The sequence below is a fragment of the Phycodurus eques genome, chromosome 1, assembly GCF_024500275.1.
Source record: "Phycodurus eques isolate BA_2022a chromosome 1, UOR_Pequ_1.1, whole genome shotgun sequence".
Taxonomy (NCBI): Eukaryota; Metazoa; Chordata; class Actinopteri; order Syngnathiformes; family Syngnathidae; genus Phycodurus; species Phycodurus eques.
The window spans coordinates 7,427,280-7,444,654 of NC_084525.1; the positions used below are offsets into that span (position 1 = coordinate 7,427,280).

A 17,375-nucleotide genomic window follows, 5' to 3' on the forward strand; every position below is an offset into this window, starting at 1 on the left:
AGCTTATAATCAGTGCTAAATGGTAAAACATAGCCAAGTCAACACAAACTTACACCATAAATGCAGTAAATGGTGATATTATTTTACTGGGCGGTATGCTAATTACATAACGTCTTTGTTCAATGAACGATTGTATTGTTTTTTTTAAATAATTTCGGGACCGATTGTGAAATTGGACACTTGATGATCTCTCACGGCACACCGGTTGGGAGTCATTGTAATAAGCTATGGGAGTTTTTTGATAGGAAGCTAAAAGAGTTGTAGTCGCAGGAGAAAGTTCTTGTTCCCTGAGGAAATCACGCTGATGCACACTTTGGAAATCCTGATGGCATCGCATCCCTGTGGTTGGTATTGTTGTGTTATGCTTGCAAAACATAAGATAATTTTGTTTTAGCGTCACAACGGCCACCGACCCAGGATGAAAAGTACTGTATCACCAAATCAGTCATGCCCGAACCATCCCAGGAGACGTGAAGTATACAGTATCCACCTTATGTTGTGAAATCATCTTTGATTCAGACATATGTGATTCATGTGGGTGTCATTAAAATTTTATTTTATTGAGGTTACACCTCGCTTTTTTGAAACTTCAGGACATTGAGTGGTCACTGTTGCGATGAGGTGACCCGAAGTTAATATTTGATTATTCATTTGATGTTGCCACTCAGGTGGATCTGTGGGAGACATTTCAAGGATTTAGTCGAAAATTAGATTAAACAAATGTCCTTTCTTCATTTGTCTTTTCTTCTTTCACTTTTCCAAATATTACAAAGGGGATGAGCATTTACATGGGGCTCAGTGATTAAATCTTGAGCACTGTGTGTGGTACCAGCTGCCTTCCAATTATCAACACTGTCTACTCAGAAGAAATACAAAACTATGTCATGACCGGAAACAAAACATTAGACATAGCTATACCAGTCAAATAAGTAGACTTCACTTTTGTGCTGCTCAGGTACGACAAAAAGTAAATTCTCTCATGGCTCCTTTTGCTTTTTGTCACTCTGACACTATGACCTCTATTTTGCTAGACATTTCCGTTAAGATGGGAATCTTTCGAGAGAAGGACATGTCACACAGGGATGGCTTTAGACTTATATCCCCTTCATGCTCAAACACTGTCTGCCTCTTGTTTGGTTATGATGGCGTGAAGGTTGCAGGACCAGAGATGTCCTGGAGAATTACAATGTTCCCGACTGCAGTATGCAATACAAAGCTCAGATTCAAACAATGCAATATTATGAGAAACTAATTTAACTTCTGTGAGGAAATGACAACATATAGAAATAAATAACTGATCTTGATGTATTCTTGATTTTTATGCATGCATGGATATGCAAGTCATTAATCGCTAATTTTGTAGTGGTACACTGGCCTGACTTCAGTTCGTGGGTTCATTTCCCACTCATAAATAATTTACAGTATGCCTATTAGAATTACGATGTTGTATGTCTACATGTATTTCTCCACCGTTTGCATTCAACTATCCATTGCTTTAAGGGTTGTAACGCCGCAACTATCGATGCTGTGTTAGCCCGTCAATGGCCTTTTCCATTATGTTTTAGCATTTAGCTAGCTGTCTGGTTGTTTTAAATGCACGTGATTGTTATTGTTTTATGTTTAGTCAAACAGTAAACTTCAACTGGGAGTGGCACTAAACAGTTTGAAGCTTCTTTTCTGAAGAATTGTTCACAATTTGCCAAACTGCTGCATATTGTGAAGTGAGTTGAGTTCACTGCTACCATCCATCCATCCATCCATCCATCTATCTGAATCGCATATCCTCACTAGGGTCGTGGGTGTGCTGGCGCCTATCCCACCTGACTGGGCGAGAGGTGGGGTACAAACTGAACTGGTGGCCTGCCAATCGCAGGGTACATAAAAACAAACCACCATTCATGGTCACATTCACACCTACACACAATTTAGAGTCTTCTATCAACCTACCACATGTGTTTTTGGAATGTGGGAGGAAACCGGAGCACCAAAACAAAAACAAAAAACACGCATGAAAGGTGAGAATATGCAAACTCCACACAGGGAGGCTGGATTTGAAACCGGGACCTCGGAACTGTGAGGCAGATGTGTTAACCAATCGTCCCTCATGCTGCCGCTACCATTCAGTCAAAGCAAAAAATCAGCCGAATGACGACCCGATGTCGGAAAATTCGGAAGTCGGGTCTCATGGAACCAATGTATTTGTCGCATCTCTTCTAAGGGATAAACCTTCACTTTTAACAAGCGGCTCAGTATTGCGTCATTTTAAAGCACTGACAAACAGTGCGTTAATACAATTCTGACAGTGACAATCTCTTCTCACTCAGTATTATTAAGTAAGGGAGTGCTGCTTGAAACCCGGTTGGAGGAGTGCATGACACCCTCAGGCTGTAATGAACGACACGACGCTCCGAGCACTGCGAGTTCTCAACTCAGCTTAGCGGTGACTGCTTCTGAACTGGTGCTGAACTGCACCAGACAAGAGAGCAGCTGCTCTCGCCTCCACTGGCCTGCTACACATTTTAATGCCCATGTTGTTAGGACTTAGCCGGTGTGCCTTGCACCGCTGCCAGCAGAACCACAGCACAGTGCCCACTGTACATGCAAGGCGTTGCCAGGCAGAGGGTGTTACAGATGATGAAGATGATGATCAAAAGCCTGGACAAATACAATTAAAGGTGAGATTGGATAAACCCAAGCGCCTGTCGGTAACACTGTAAGATAGGTTGCTGCAATGACAAGCACGATTGGGTGCTCAGCGGCGGAATCATTCAGTCCTTATCTTTGACTAACGTGCTCTTTGTCAGTGTTATCTGGAATGTTGCACTTATGATTTGTCACAACAATTCTTCCATTTGAATACAATTACAGAGATGAGACCAACGTGTTTAAATGTGTCACATTAAACAACAATGGTGCCATGTCTGTGTGCACTGAAGGTCTTTGCCAATAAAAGGCTCTCACTTCTCCTCAGGCCGCGTCTCCTATAAAGCATCGGCTTTTATGGACACAGACAAATTAGATTTTTGTGAGGTGTATGGCAGACCCAATACTTTGGCCCTTTTAGAATAACCTGACCTCATTAAAACATAGCATAAATGCTTTTGGTCCCTAGGAATTAATGTGACATGTTTAGAGAGGCTATTTCAGTTATTACACATACTAAACATGACCCGTCTGTGTTGTTTTCATGGATGTCCTCGCGCGTACGGGTCTAATCAAACACTGAGCCATTCACATTTTTTTTTTTTCCATCTTTAGTCGAGTTCTTGCTATGTATGCACATTAATTAATATGATTCCCACCAACTGGTGGTGTTTGTGGAAATGTTCATTAATTTTTCTGATGCAGTCACTGGAAGTTAAAGGTCATTTTATTTATTTTTTTAATTTGCATGTATTTTTTTTTTCTTGGGTCACTGCAAGCTGTCGTTTAGGGACGAGTGCCAAAAACTTCAATAAATAATATTGATTAGTTGTATTGAATATCCTTTCAGGAATCTTTGAACAAAGGTATGTTTTTCATTCATATCTTTTAACTGAACTCCTTATGGCAAAATGCCTGTACAATTTACTTTTGCGGTTCAGAGAGCACAGTTTGTCAGGAATAGCGTTGCCTTTTGACAGCGACTTCGATTTCTTTCTTTAGCACAATCACCCAGGGTAATTGATGTATTTGTGAGGAGGCAAGTGATCATATAATTTGATTTTGCTGCAGAACCTCTCCATTGCAGTTTACTAAATATGTTTCATGCTGTGTTTTCCCCTCATCACATCATGGCATTTAAAAGTTGGACGGAATTGCCCGCTTGACTTCTTAGTAACTTCCTGCGAGCTTGATAAGTTTGCTGATGAGTGGTGGGACTGCGAACAGTGAATTTGTTAAAAGAAACCAGCAGTCAGGTCATTGTAGGTGTCCTGGTTGCTGTCCTGCACTGCATGTGCGCGTGCATCAAGGAAGGGTCTGTCATATCCTCTGAAGGCGTGGATATTGCGTGACCTCTAAGGTAGCAGATACAGGTCACTTCACCCCTTGTGGGAAGCCTTTAAATTGAACCCAGCTTGTGTCTTCGATTTCTTACACTCTTCTTCCTCTGGTGTCCTTAACTCACCCTCACTCTCTTTTCCCTCACATGTTCACTGAGCTGTAAAGCTATTCAGGTGTAGATGTGACGATTTCTACATTTTCCTGTGAATTGCCTGGTCAGGCGTTTTCTGTGTGGAAGCATTTTGGAAGAGAGTTGAATTCCATCCATCCAATTTCTGTGCCGCTTATCCTCACTAGGGTCAGAGGCGTGCTGGAGCCTATCCCAGCTGACTCTGGGCTACGGGCGGGGTACACCCTGAACTGGTCCCCAGCTAATTGCAGGGCACATAGAAACAAACAAACATCCGCACTCGCACGCAAGTGAGAGGTTGAGAAGGTGCAGATAAAAATTCCCAAACAATACACATCTTTATGAGTCAGCAGACAGTCCCATGTGAATACTGATTTTAACTAATTTGCGATGCTTACGCTCTAAAAATATATGTACAAATATGTAAAAAAACAACAACAAAAACACAAAGAGTGTCTTGTGGATTTATTTGAGGCACAAGAACATTAACTTGTCTTGAGAGCCCAAATAATATAATAATGCAAATTGGACAAATATGGAAACTAAACTTCAGCCTTGACGAAAGTCCAATGTGCACAAAAACATCACACAAAACATACAATCGAAGGAAGGAAAATTTAGTACCACAGCGCCAAGAGAACACAAAAAAAAAATTGAAAGAGATTGCAAACAAAATTAATGCCAGCTTTGCTCTTGTCACTTGTATCCCGGTGGAATACAAAAACAGTGGTTCAACATCCTGTCGGAAGTGTCAGGAGATTGCAGCTTACAAGAAAGCCACTGCTAAGCTATATTACTTCATTTTGAATTATGCATGTTACTTCAGATAGCATATTGCTCGGGAGAAGTGCTATATTGTTCAGCCAGTGTGCTTAATGCTTGGCGACGGCGATCAAGATTTTCAAGTTGACATCACAACTGTAGAAATTACTGGATATCAGAATCATCTTTATTTGTCAAGTATGTCCACACACAAGGAATTTGTCTCTGGTAGTTGGAGCAGCAGGGCGGCACGGTGGCCGACTGGTTAGAGCGTCAGCCTCACAGTTCTGAGGACCCGGGTTCAATCCCTGGCCCCATCTGTGTGGAGTTTGCATGTTCTCCCCGTGCCTGTGTGGGTTTTCTCCGGGCACTCCGGTTTCCTCCCACATCCCAAAAACATGCATTAATTGGAGACTCTAAAATTGCTCGTAGGTGTGAATGTGAGTGCGAATGGTTGTTTGTATGTATGTGCCCTGCGATTGGCTGGCAACCAGTTCAGGGTGTACCCCGCCTCCTGCCCGATGACAGCTGGGATAGGCTCCAGCACGCCCGAGACCCTAGTGAGGAGAAGCGGCTCAGAAAATGGATGGATGGATGGATATTTGGAGCAGCTCTAGTATGACAACAGACAGTCAATTGACAAAGAACACTTTTGAGACATAAAGACATTGACAAAAACAGTCACTGAGCAGTAAAGGGTTCCTAGTTATCTGGTAATGCCGGTACAAATTATTATTATTATTTTTTTGACAATTGTGCAAAAAGATGCAGAGTCCTCTAGCAATTAGAGCAGTTTGAATGACTAATATAGCAATAGTCCGGTGCAATGACCATTGTGCAAAGGGCGCCGAGACTTCAAGGAATGTATGCAGTTTAAAGTGACTAGTAGGGCGATAATCTTGGACAATGTCGATTGTGCAAATGTTGCAGATACTCCTCAGTCAGTGTGTAAGTGGTGCAGATGCTACTCTGGCATGAGTGGCCAGTATTGGTCAACAACAGATATGCAAATAGTGCAGCGTGGCGAGACTACTACAGTGAGTGCACGAGTATGTATAATTGGCCCGACAGAAATGTGACAACAAACTCAAGACAAAAAATTGCATGTTGCAATGGGATTGTAAATTAGCTGTTTAAGAAGTTGATGGCAAGAGGGAAGAAGTTGTTGAAATGTCTGATAGTTTTAGTTTGCATTGTTCGGTAGTGCCTAAGAGCTGGTGACCAGGATGTGGAGGGTCCAAGAGGATTATGCATGCTCTTGTCTTAGTTCTGGCAGCGTGCAAGTCCTCAAGGGTGGGTAGGGGGCACCGACAATCTTTTCAGCAGTTTTGTTTGTCCTTTGCATTCGAAGTTTGTCTTTTTTTTGTAGCAGCACCAAACCAGGAAGAACACAGGACTGATTCAATGACAGCTGTGTAGAACTGCCTCAGCAGCTCCTGTGGCAGGCCGTGCTTTCTCAGAAGCCGCAGGAAGTACATCCTCTGCTGGGCCTTTTTGAGGATGGAGTTGATGTTGATCGCCCACTTCAGGTCCTGAGAGACTGTAATTCCCAGGAACTTGAAGGTCTCGACGGTTGGCACATGGCAGCTGGACAGCGTGAGGGGCAGCTGTGGCGAAGGATGGCTCCTGAAGTCCACGATCATCTCTACAGTCTTGAGCGTGTTCAGCTCCAGGTTGTGTCGGCTGCACCACAGCTCCAGCTGCTCCACTTCCTGTCGATATGCAGACTCGTCACTGTCCTTGATGAGGCCGATGACAATGGTGTCATCTGCAAACTTCAGGAGTTTGACAGGCGGGTGCGTTGAGGTGCAGTCGCTCGTATAGAAAGAGAAGAGCAGCGGAGAGAGGACACAACCTTGGGGTGCCCCAGTGATGATGCTGCGTGTGGATGAGGTGGTCTCCCCCAGCCTCACCTGCTGTGTCGTGCCCATCAGGACAGAGAGAAAAACCTGGTTTCATTCTCAAACATGTATTTCATTAATGTGGGCATAGTGTGAACGTGCCGCCTATAGATTTATATAAATGGTAAAATCCTTCTGTTTGACGAATGCCTTTCCTTTAGATCATGCATGCTATTTTGTCTTCTCCATTTTGTCACGAACTGGAGTACCTACATCGCCTGTACACATTCCTGATGGAGTACATCCATCTGAATGAGCTTTATCTCAGGTGAACTCCTTATGGAAATCTCCACTAAAATTGTATCTTTAGTCTCAGCTGAGTTCATATCTGGAAGACTTGCCATTTCAGTTTTATTTTTAGGTGTTTTAAAAACACTTCTTGTAGCTTGGCATTTGTTCCGCTCCACTGGTTCTCCCATTTTGTGTTTCGCCAACAACAGTTATAGCCTGCAGAAGAACATCATGTATCTTTCGGTTGATGCAGTAAAAGCAAGGAGAGTGGCCTTCAATCCTGCCTCACAGAAAAACCTGATGTACAACCCCAATTCCAATGAAGTTGAGACATTGTGTTAAAGATAAATAAAAACAGAATACAATGATTTGCAAATCATGTTCAACCTATATGTAATTAAATACAATACAAAGACAAGATATTTAATGTTAAAACTGATAAACTTTGTTTTTAGCAAATAATCATTAACTTAGAATTTTATGGCTCCAACACGTTCCAAAAAAGCTGGGACAGGGTCATGTTTATCACTGTGTTCCATCACCTTTTCTTTTAACAATATTCAATACGTTGTTTGGGAACTGAGGACACTAATTGTTGAAGCTTTGTAGGTGGAATTCTTTCCCATTCTTGCTTGATGTACAGCTTCAGCTGTTCAACAGTCCGAGGTTTCCGTTGTCGTATTTTATGCTTCATAATGTGCCACACATTTTCAATGAGAGAAAGGTCTGGACTGCAGGCAGGCCAGTCTAGTACTCTTTTACTTTGAAGCAACGCTGTTGTAACACGTGCAGAATGTGGTTTGGCATTGTCTTGCTGAAATAAGCAGGGGCATCCATAAAAAAGACGTTGCTTGGATGGCAGCATATGTTTCTCCAAAACCTGTATTTACCTTTCAGCCTTAATGGTGCCTTCACAGATGTGTAAGTTACCCATGCCATTGGCACTAACACAGCCCCATAGCATCACAGATGCTGACTTTTGAACTTTGCGTCCATAACTGTCCGGGTGGTTCTTTTCCTCTTTGGCCCAGAGGACACAAGGCCCACAATTTCCCCAAAATTTTTTAAATGTGGACTTGTCGGACTTTTCCACTTTGCATCAGTCCATCTTAGATGAGCTCGAGCCCAGAGAATCCGGCGGCGTTTCTGGGCGTTGTTGATAAATGGCTTTTGCTGTGCATAGTAGAGTTTCAAGTTGTAGCGCCAAACTGTATTGGTTTTCTGAATTGTTCCTGAGCCCATGTGGTGATATCCTTTACACATTTATGTCGGTTTTTGATGCAGTGCCGCCTGAGAGATCGAAGGTCACGGGCATTCAATGTTGGTTTTCGGCCTTGCCGCTTACATGCAGTGATTTCTCCAGATTCTCTGAAGTTTTTGATGATATTATGGGCCGTAGATGATGAAATTGCAATTGTACGTTGAGGAACATTGTCCTTAAACTGTTCGACTATTTTCTCATGCACTTGTTCACAAAGAGGTGAACCTCGCCCCATCTTTGCTTGTGAATGACTGAGCAATTCAGGGAAGCTCCTTTTCTACCCAATCACAGCACCCACCTGTTCCCAATTAGCCTGTTCACATGTGGGATGTTCCAAACAGGTGTTTTTTGCCACCTGTCCCAGCTTTTTTGGAACGTGTTGCAGCCATAAAATTCTAAGTTAATGATTATTTGTTAAAAACAATAAAGTTCTTCCGTTTGAACATGAAATATCTTGTCTTTGTAGTGTATTCAATTAAATATAGGTTGAACGTGATTTTCAAATCATTGTATTCTGTTTTTATTTTATGTTTAACACAACGTCCCAACTTCATTGGAATTGGGGTTGTAATAGAGACTGAGAGGAGCAAATAATCTCTGCATGTTACCAGAGAGCTGATGCTGGATGATGCTTCATCTGCGTTCGGACTGAGAAGGCTTCTCTTCTCGTGGAAATCCTTTTGACTGTTCTTTGAAGGCCATATTGGTTCTTGCGGTTCATTCAATCTTGCTGACTTCCCCTACTCACTTTCTTTGGTCCATCGCATTTAATCTTTTGTCCTGTCTGTCTGACTTTCTGTGTGCTCATCTCTGATCTCTAAAGGTCCTTGAGAATGAGAAGTCAGCAAGGACGGCAGGCTGGGATCCTTTGTTGGCCTTTTTGGAATGCAGCCCATCATGCTTTTTTCAATCTGATGGACAGGTCTGGGCATGGTAGTGCCTCTATCACCCTGCTTAGGCCTTAAAATGATTAAACTCTGATTGTTCAAGATGGGAATCACAACACTGACCTGCTTTGCCAGCAGTAGGACCACAACATTCACTTTATATATATGTATGTATGTATGTATGTATGTATGCATGAGAGCGTCTGCCTCACAGTTCTGAGGACTGGGTTACAAACCCCGGCCCCGCCTTTGTGGAGTTTGCATGTTCTCCATGTGCCTTCGTGGGCTTTCTCCGGGCACTCTGGTTTCTTCCCACATCACAAAAACATGCATGGTAGGTTAATTGACAACTCTAAATTTCCCGTAGGTGTGAATGTGAGTGTGAATGGTTGTTTGTATGTGTGTGCTCTGCGATTGGCTGGCAACCAGTTCAGGGTGTACCCTACCTCCTGCCCGATGATAGCTGGGATAGGCTCCAGCGTGCCCGCGACCCTAGTGAGGAGAAGCGGCTCAGAAAATGGATGGATGGATGGATATATGTATGCAACCTATTGTCAGTATTTTATTTATTTCTTTGGTACACAATGGGGAAAAGATTTGTTGAAGCAAAATATACACTGCGAGGCCACACTGTCATACTGCAAGCCCTTGGGTAATATCACAATATCCAGTACAAGAGCTGTTATAAATATGCTACACTTACAAAGATAATCATGTTCATTTCTGATTGACAGTCTCAGAGATGTATTAATGTAATGTAGGGAGAGTTTGCAGTTTAAAAAAAAAAAGACATTGTTTTAAAAATATGTTAAAATTGTCTGTATGACCTGAAAGTAGAATATTTGTTTTGCACACGCCCACTGCGCGCACGGAGGCTCGCGGGGACATACCGCTGCCTTTCGCCGAGTAGACTATGATAGTTTCTTGACAGGATTATTTAACTCTGGTTAGCAACAAAATGTAAAAGGAATTGGACAGCTCGCTACTTCAAATCAAGGATAAAAATATATAACGGTGGAGTGTGTCCTATATGCGGATGGCTGCATGGCTGAGGTTGGAATGAAATCAGGCTACATACAAATATTGTTAGCAGCTTGAAAATTGCCCCTCAAATGTTTTATTTTATTTATTTATTTTTATTATTGTACTTATAGCTTGCAGTGGTTTCCAGTTGTACTGCATCAATAATAAGAGCTGTGACAAGCACCACGGCAAACTACAAGCACAATATATTGTGCAATTGAAGGCTTTCTGATTCGTGTCATTTACTGTTAAATAAAAATTACTGTTTTTTTAAAGGCAGCATTTTTGATACAACTTTTTCTATTTGATCTCCATAGATAATGAAGGCTTCCATAATTTTGTGGCCGCCTGTTTGCATTACAGCTTCTAAATTTGTGAAGTTTGCATTTTTTCTTTCAAATTTGTCAATTTCGTCTGCTTAGTCATTTCTTTTGATAAGATGTCCTTTAGCCCTTTGGTCCCAGTGAATGATGCCCCGTTTCTTCTGCAGATGTTTAAACATCAATAAACCTGGCTCAGTTTGAAAAACAGAGCTGACAAGGACATAATGATCCATCTCCACAGGCCCAAGATCCAGGACTGAGCAAGTTTTCAAAACCTTTCTAGCTCCCATACAGTCACAGAACAAGGATGTTCTCTGTGGATTTTCTTTTAGCAGTTGTTGAAAGAAACATGAATGACTTTGTGCTATTTTGCTATTGTTCCCTGGTCACCTAAATGTCTAAAATGTACTTTTGCTGCTGCAAATCTTGCCCATGTTAAGTGTACCCAATAAAAGTTGAGCTCAAAACCGTTTTCAGTGAAGAATGAATTATACTGAGTCCACACTGAAAGCAGAGTTGGGTGTTTATTGGATTGCTCTCTGCTCTCCCTGTTGATTATATTCTGCACTTGTGCCTTTTCTGGCTTCCAAGAGACATCTGCCCAGCATATTGGAAAACCTTTCTGGCAGTGGATGGTCTTGGATATAGAATGCAAAGTACATGAAGATCTGATATTGTGACCATACTGTGTAATTGCAAAACCTTTATTGATTACGTGACTTATTGTGTATTTTTCCATAGGAAAAAAAAAAAAAGTCTGTGCGCAACAATAGGACTACATTGAATTTGGCCTGGGTAGCACGGTTGAAGAGTGTTTAACATGTTTACCTAACAATTCTGAGGGTTTGAATCTCTGGACTGGAAGGCTCTCCCTGTGCTTCCTCTGCATTTGAACAACATGCATGTTCGGGTCATTGAAGACCAGGTTGACCATCGGTGTGAATGTGAGTTGTTATTTGTTCCGTTCTGCCCTGTCATTGGCTGGCGACCAGTCCAAAGTGTACCCTGCGTCATGCCCTAAATCAGCCAGGATAGGCTCCAGCTCACCTGTAACCCTAATCTGAATAAGCGGTATGGAAAATGGATAGATAGATGAATTTGTCCTCAGTTCCGTCTTCCGTCAAGGCAGGTAAAGAAAAAAAAATCGGGTATGTGCTGTGCAGACTGCATGCAAACACTCGAATTAGGCCACTTTTATGTGCATTTCGAATGTAGCCTTGGTGGTTATAAGCACGTCTTTTTCTTTCAGTACATTCGTGGTTGCGACAGGGGAGCTCCTTGAATGGGGAGCTGTCATCCAGAGATTAGTGCACATGGTCTGCTGCAGCTCTTCTTACGACATGTGTCAGAAAACCTGCAGGACTGGTGTCCCAAAAGATATATTTCAAACCCAAACTATGTGTTTTCCCCATCAATATGGGCCAGATGATCAAGCAGCATTTACAAAGTGATCTTGTGGTGTTTGCTTTGTTCAATGCACAAAAAGAGGTGAGAGTTGTGGCAGGCCAATGCACATCTGACAGTTCCTGGCTGAAAAGAGCAACCTCCCTACTCACCTGACCTGTCTCAATGGAATCATCAAGGGGACCCGTTTTGAAGACGTGGCGGCTGTGTCGATAGACCTGCCTTCCAGCAGTCCATGAAGGCATGGTGGAGAAGGCTGGGAAACTGCATTAAACACCAGGGAGATTACTTCCAAGGGCAAAACTTGTAGTTTGGATTTGAATTATATCATTTGTGATACCAATCTTGGAACATTTCTGACACAACTCGTATTGTAGCTCCAGGGAGCTGATAGTTGTTTCACTCACTCACAGTAGATAGATGCGGTTTGGTGTAGATTTTTGCTGAAAGACAGTTTCCCTCTGACTTGAGCCAAAGAGGTTGAGGTGCCAGAAATCCTGTAATAACCTGTCCTCCTCTCCTCTCTCCTCAACTAAGCCTGTCCTTTAGCAGAACCTTGAAGGGCCATTGAAATTCCGCTTTGGCTTTTGAAATCTCACTTGATGAGGCAACACGGATCCACAGTGGCTTTTCTATTCTCCCACCGCAGGATAGTTTTCAAAGTCATGTTTATATACTATAAGTACAAAGGATAGAATGTGCTTTGATGGTATCTAACAGCAAAAATGCTTAGAAATCTCTTTTTGCCCGGCTGTATGATGTGCTGTGTTTCTCCCATAAGACGCTCATGCATCGTAACCCTTGGGTTATATTATGTGTAACCAATCGTGTGTTAATGCAAACATTTATTCATAGAGATTACAAGAGTTTACAAACACAGTTCACCAATACATTTTCTTTAGCATCATATTTATATTGAGAAATTGTTCTCTTGATCAGCCATCCAAGGAGTGATTAATGTGTATGATTTTGTACGGTGGTTCCAGACTGGCAATGTAATCTAATTTTTCGCCTGTTGGTTTGCTGTTATCTTGAGAGATAATTGGGCTTTAGTATAAAGTTAGCCACACGCATCTTTTATTAAATGGGTTTGATATGCCGCTAATTCCTTCAGTCACTTTTTTTATTTTCATCACATCTACAAAAGTCCTTAGATGTCGCTCAGACTGGCCAACTAATTGAGAAGCGTCCAGTCATGTACCTGTAATGCCAAACACTGCACAATCCTTCAGTAAAACGCTAACAGAACATCTGAAACTTTGATACCTCAAGGTGTTTGCGAGAAGCCTTCACCTATGTGTCTTTTTTGTTGACATATCCCTTTTCGTTGTATCCACTCAATCATTTGACCTTTAACAAAGCCGTTTTCTGTATTGAGTTTCCAAGTATCATGTATATGTGGATTGATCAAAAGAGGAAACGATACGTTCCAGGAAGACTTTCCACAAGCCTTGTGTGTGTGTGCGTGTGTGTGTGTTCAGCTGTGTCTCCATTGCCATTCATGTAGCGTTGGGGTTAGGTCAATATTATATTAGCACTGCCATTGCATTTTCCATAGCCCCATGAATAATGTAAACGTTAGCTATGCCCACATATAAATACTGCCCATTATCACCCTGTATCCTTCATAAATGCTAGACTGTTCATAGTTTCTCCGCACAGATTGATTAACCTTATTTTATGTGCTCTGGCCAAGTCGGTGACCTGAAGTTGTTGCCACAAGAGATAGAGCCCTTTCACTGGAGAAAGAGACCTTCCTGTGACCTTGCTGGAGACAATCAATGGCCTTTATCTCCCCCAATGCATAATATATCCCACAGAAGGTGGTCCACACATCCCTGTAATGTATTGACCTGCACCGCCAACATTTATCAACTGGACTTGCTGGCTAAATAATTTAGCTTTTGAGTTCAGACCGTACTTAGTCAGCAGCGCCCAGACAAAGTTAGCCCTTTTCCAAGTTAGATTGATGTGTTCCACATAAAGAAAAAGCACAATGGGTGGAACAACTTTATTAACCCTATATTGCACAGATGGCACACTGCAACTTTTTTGTTTATCTCTTTGTGCTACTCGTACAACTCGGTCATCCCTTTCTTTGCAAAGGCCTACTTACAAAGCCAACCTCTCATTTGTAGGTTGAGTCTCACAGCTAATGTGTATGGCCTCTGCTTGCTAAACTGTGACCAGATTATATCCACAAACCTGATGGTCTCTGATGGGCTAACTCATAGATAGGGACAATATGTTCTACAGCAGTCCTTCATATATTACACTCATTTCAGCAGCTTTACATTTATTATTGTCCGAGGCAGTTATTTACTTTTAAATTGCCACAGGGCCTGTAGTCATCGGCCCTTGAATAAACACAACAGCTTTAATAGCTCTTGTCGGCAGATAACATTTGCTTTTATTTACACGCGCAAGCTATAGATTGTTTTTGCTAAAACTGTTAGTGTCAGGTAAAACACCGACAGCTCACTTTGGTTGAAGAATCAGAGTAATTGAAGGAAAAATACACACATTCGTTTTAAATGCCGGGTAGTTTATTCAGTTTTCTTTTCTTATTGTGTGAGTTTTTAAGCTCAGAGGCTATTAATTTGTAAGCCTCTCAGAAAGAAAAAGATCATTACACATGCCTTGAAAAACATCTAATTTCTAAACAACAATGCAATTTTGAATTCCTTGAAGAAAGGAGAGCAGTAAATTAAAATTGGATTTCTCTTTGTTCCCACTCTTCACATGTGTTTTAAGGCTTAAATCTTACCTTCAGGATATTTACGGGCTGTATTAATAAGAAATTGATGTTGCAGATGACTTTGAGCACAGCAACAGCAGATTACCATACACAGAATGAATACTAAGCGAAACAAAAGGAATCACGCTCAGGCAGCTTCTGAACTCAAGCTTCCCTAGAACTAAATCACATTTCTTTTGATAAAGAAACAATGTGGCGTGACAAAAGGAACGCATTATTGATAACCTCGTGGAGAGGCAAAGGCACCGGACAATTCAAAATGTATATGTGCATATTATTTTTGTAAACATATACTTGGGTGATCTGCTAGTGTTACTGATAATATGCTGGACCTAATGGTGGCCTTGGCTTTGAAGAGCAATTTTTCTTATCATATCAATTGAAAATGGTCCCTTGACTCATAAAAATTATATTTAGTTGGCGGAATACAAATTCACTTATTTGCATTTGTTTGCTGAATGGCCAAATTTTAAAGGTTATGCCTGCCAAGTAGTTTTAAAACTAAAGCTCTAACTAATAAATTAGTCAAAGAAACCTGACTTTTGGAAGACAACTTAAAATGCTCCATCATTGGAAATTATCATATTTTAACTTAAAGTACAGTTTTGAAGAGTATTTGGTGTGTGTGTGTGTGTTTTGATTAATGGATCACAAAGTGCAATCTGATCTAATCAACATCTGAAGGATGTGATGCCGTTGTACATGCTCTGCATGCTGTAATTAATGGCATATTGATGGAACAGTCACATAAATCAAGGCAAATGCTCAAATGTGCGTAGACATATTATACCATAATTCCTTCTGTTGGGAATTAATGATTATTTTCATCAGAGTAATCAGCAGCAGTAGACAACAACCCCGTCCCCTGACGTTTTCATTTTTGAACAAGATAATTTGTTAGCAATACATTGTTTTTATCAGGTTAAAGGCTTTACAAATTGTAGTCTAATTATTAGAATGTATTTATTGATTAGATATTTCAGCCTTAGCATGAGTGAAATTAATTAATTCATTCACCGCCAGCCGAGCGGAGTTCCTCATGTTGCTGGTCGCGTTAGAGTATTTTTACTGATCTTTCAAGACCCACAGAAAATTGTGCATTATTGTCCGTAGCTCGAGTGTGGCTTTTTTACATGACGTTCCCCAGTCACTCCATGAACTGCGTCATCTTTTTTCACAATCGTGACACACACTCTGTTAATACTCTGCATATACAGTACATACTCTGTTCGAGTGTCAGGTGTCTAAACCTGTCCGACAGTTAGCCCTTAGAATGGTTTTCCAACCTGAATTTCACAGACAAGCTGGGCGAGACCCTCTTCCACGCCTACCCTTAGAAAAACATATTTGACAAATCTATTCACGGGTGGCAGTAAACGGTTTGATTCCAGTTGACGAACAGAAACGTCCACGGCATAGAATGCGTTAATAGAAGAGAGGCTCCAACAATGTCTCTGTGCATTCTGGACCCCTTCCTCCTCGTTTCTGAAGATTGCCTCCACAATTTTAAGCCAATGATTACATATAAATGCCGGTGGAATCCTAGAAGACATCCGACATTGGAAAGAAAAGCTAATGCTTGCATTTGAATAAAGAAACAGTGACATTCCATTGCAGATTGTCTTGGTCGTATGCAAGGAAAAGCATCAAAGCTGGATGTATATTGTCACTGCATAATGAACTACATTCAGCTCTATCTTGCAGACCCCTAAACCTGTTAGCACTACATGCTCTCTGCTGCCAGTATGCTGACATGATGGCTTTTCCAGTGAGTGAGCAGGGCTGCCAATAGTGTCTACGCCAGAATGTGCTAGTGGTGTAGGAAGCAGAGCAGAGTGAGACTCTATGCAATGCTATAAATACCCCTGTCAGGCTTCTATCAAATCAGTCCTGCACACTAAAAGGCCGGCGTTAGTGTTTAGGGTATTTTTCACGCACACGTCCTTAGAGGTCCGCAAGCACCGGAAAGGTCAGTGTCACGCTCAATAGCACATTCACACGAGTGGCTTTGTGCACTGATGTTTATCGAGATGGGCGTCGCAGATAAAAACTATCATTAGAATTAATTATCCAGAGGGTTATGAGATACGACTGTGAAATCGCTTCGTCTAACTGCTGTTGCGTTCATCCTGCATAACATTTTTCTAATATACATGTACTTCTTTTATGTCCAGATCATCCACAGATGAAGAAATTATTCTAAAACGTACACAACACACTGACATTTTGTTTCTTAAATTATTTATTTTTTAATTTTTTCCTGCCCATGGGTATATGTACTCAATACTTCTTGAGTACTTTGTGTTGGCATTGTTATGTTCTGATTTGTGTCCTAGCTGTCTAAAAATGTCTAACTCACTGTTCCAGTATTGGGGATCACCTTATTTAAAACGCAAACATTACTTGCCTGAAGCCACCTCATACCAGCCTGTGCCGATCGTAATGAAGTTTCCTGGGAACGGATGATAATCCTGACATTGCATCCTCCTAAGTCAGTGAGCCATGCAGTCTCGATAGTGATGTGCTGCTGGCAGACTGGGAGCTAGATTTCCCATCTCACACCCCCTGTGGTTGCTGGTGCCTCTGAGATGCAGCTATGTAAAAGAAAAAGGCTGTGGGTGTGAAACATCCACAGATAACCTTTAAAAAAAATGACATGGACCAGTGCTTTCACGCTGGTACAAAGCATTCAGGTTAAAAATCTGCAAAAC

At 41.6% G+C, this 17,375-nt stretch overlaps 1 protein-coding gene across 6 annotated transcripts in view; it reads left to right on the forward strand.

Moving 5' to 3' along the window:
- camta1a (calmodulin binding transcription activator 1a) overlaps nucleotides 1-17,375 on the forward strand; it is a 383,457-nt gene that overhangs the window by 17,977 nt on the left and 348,105 nt on the right. The gene's annotated exons all lie outside the window — the stretch shown is intronic.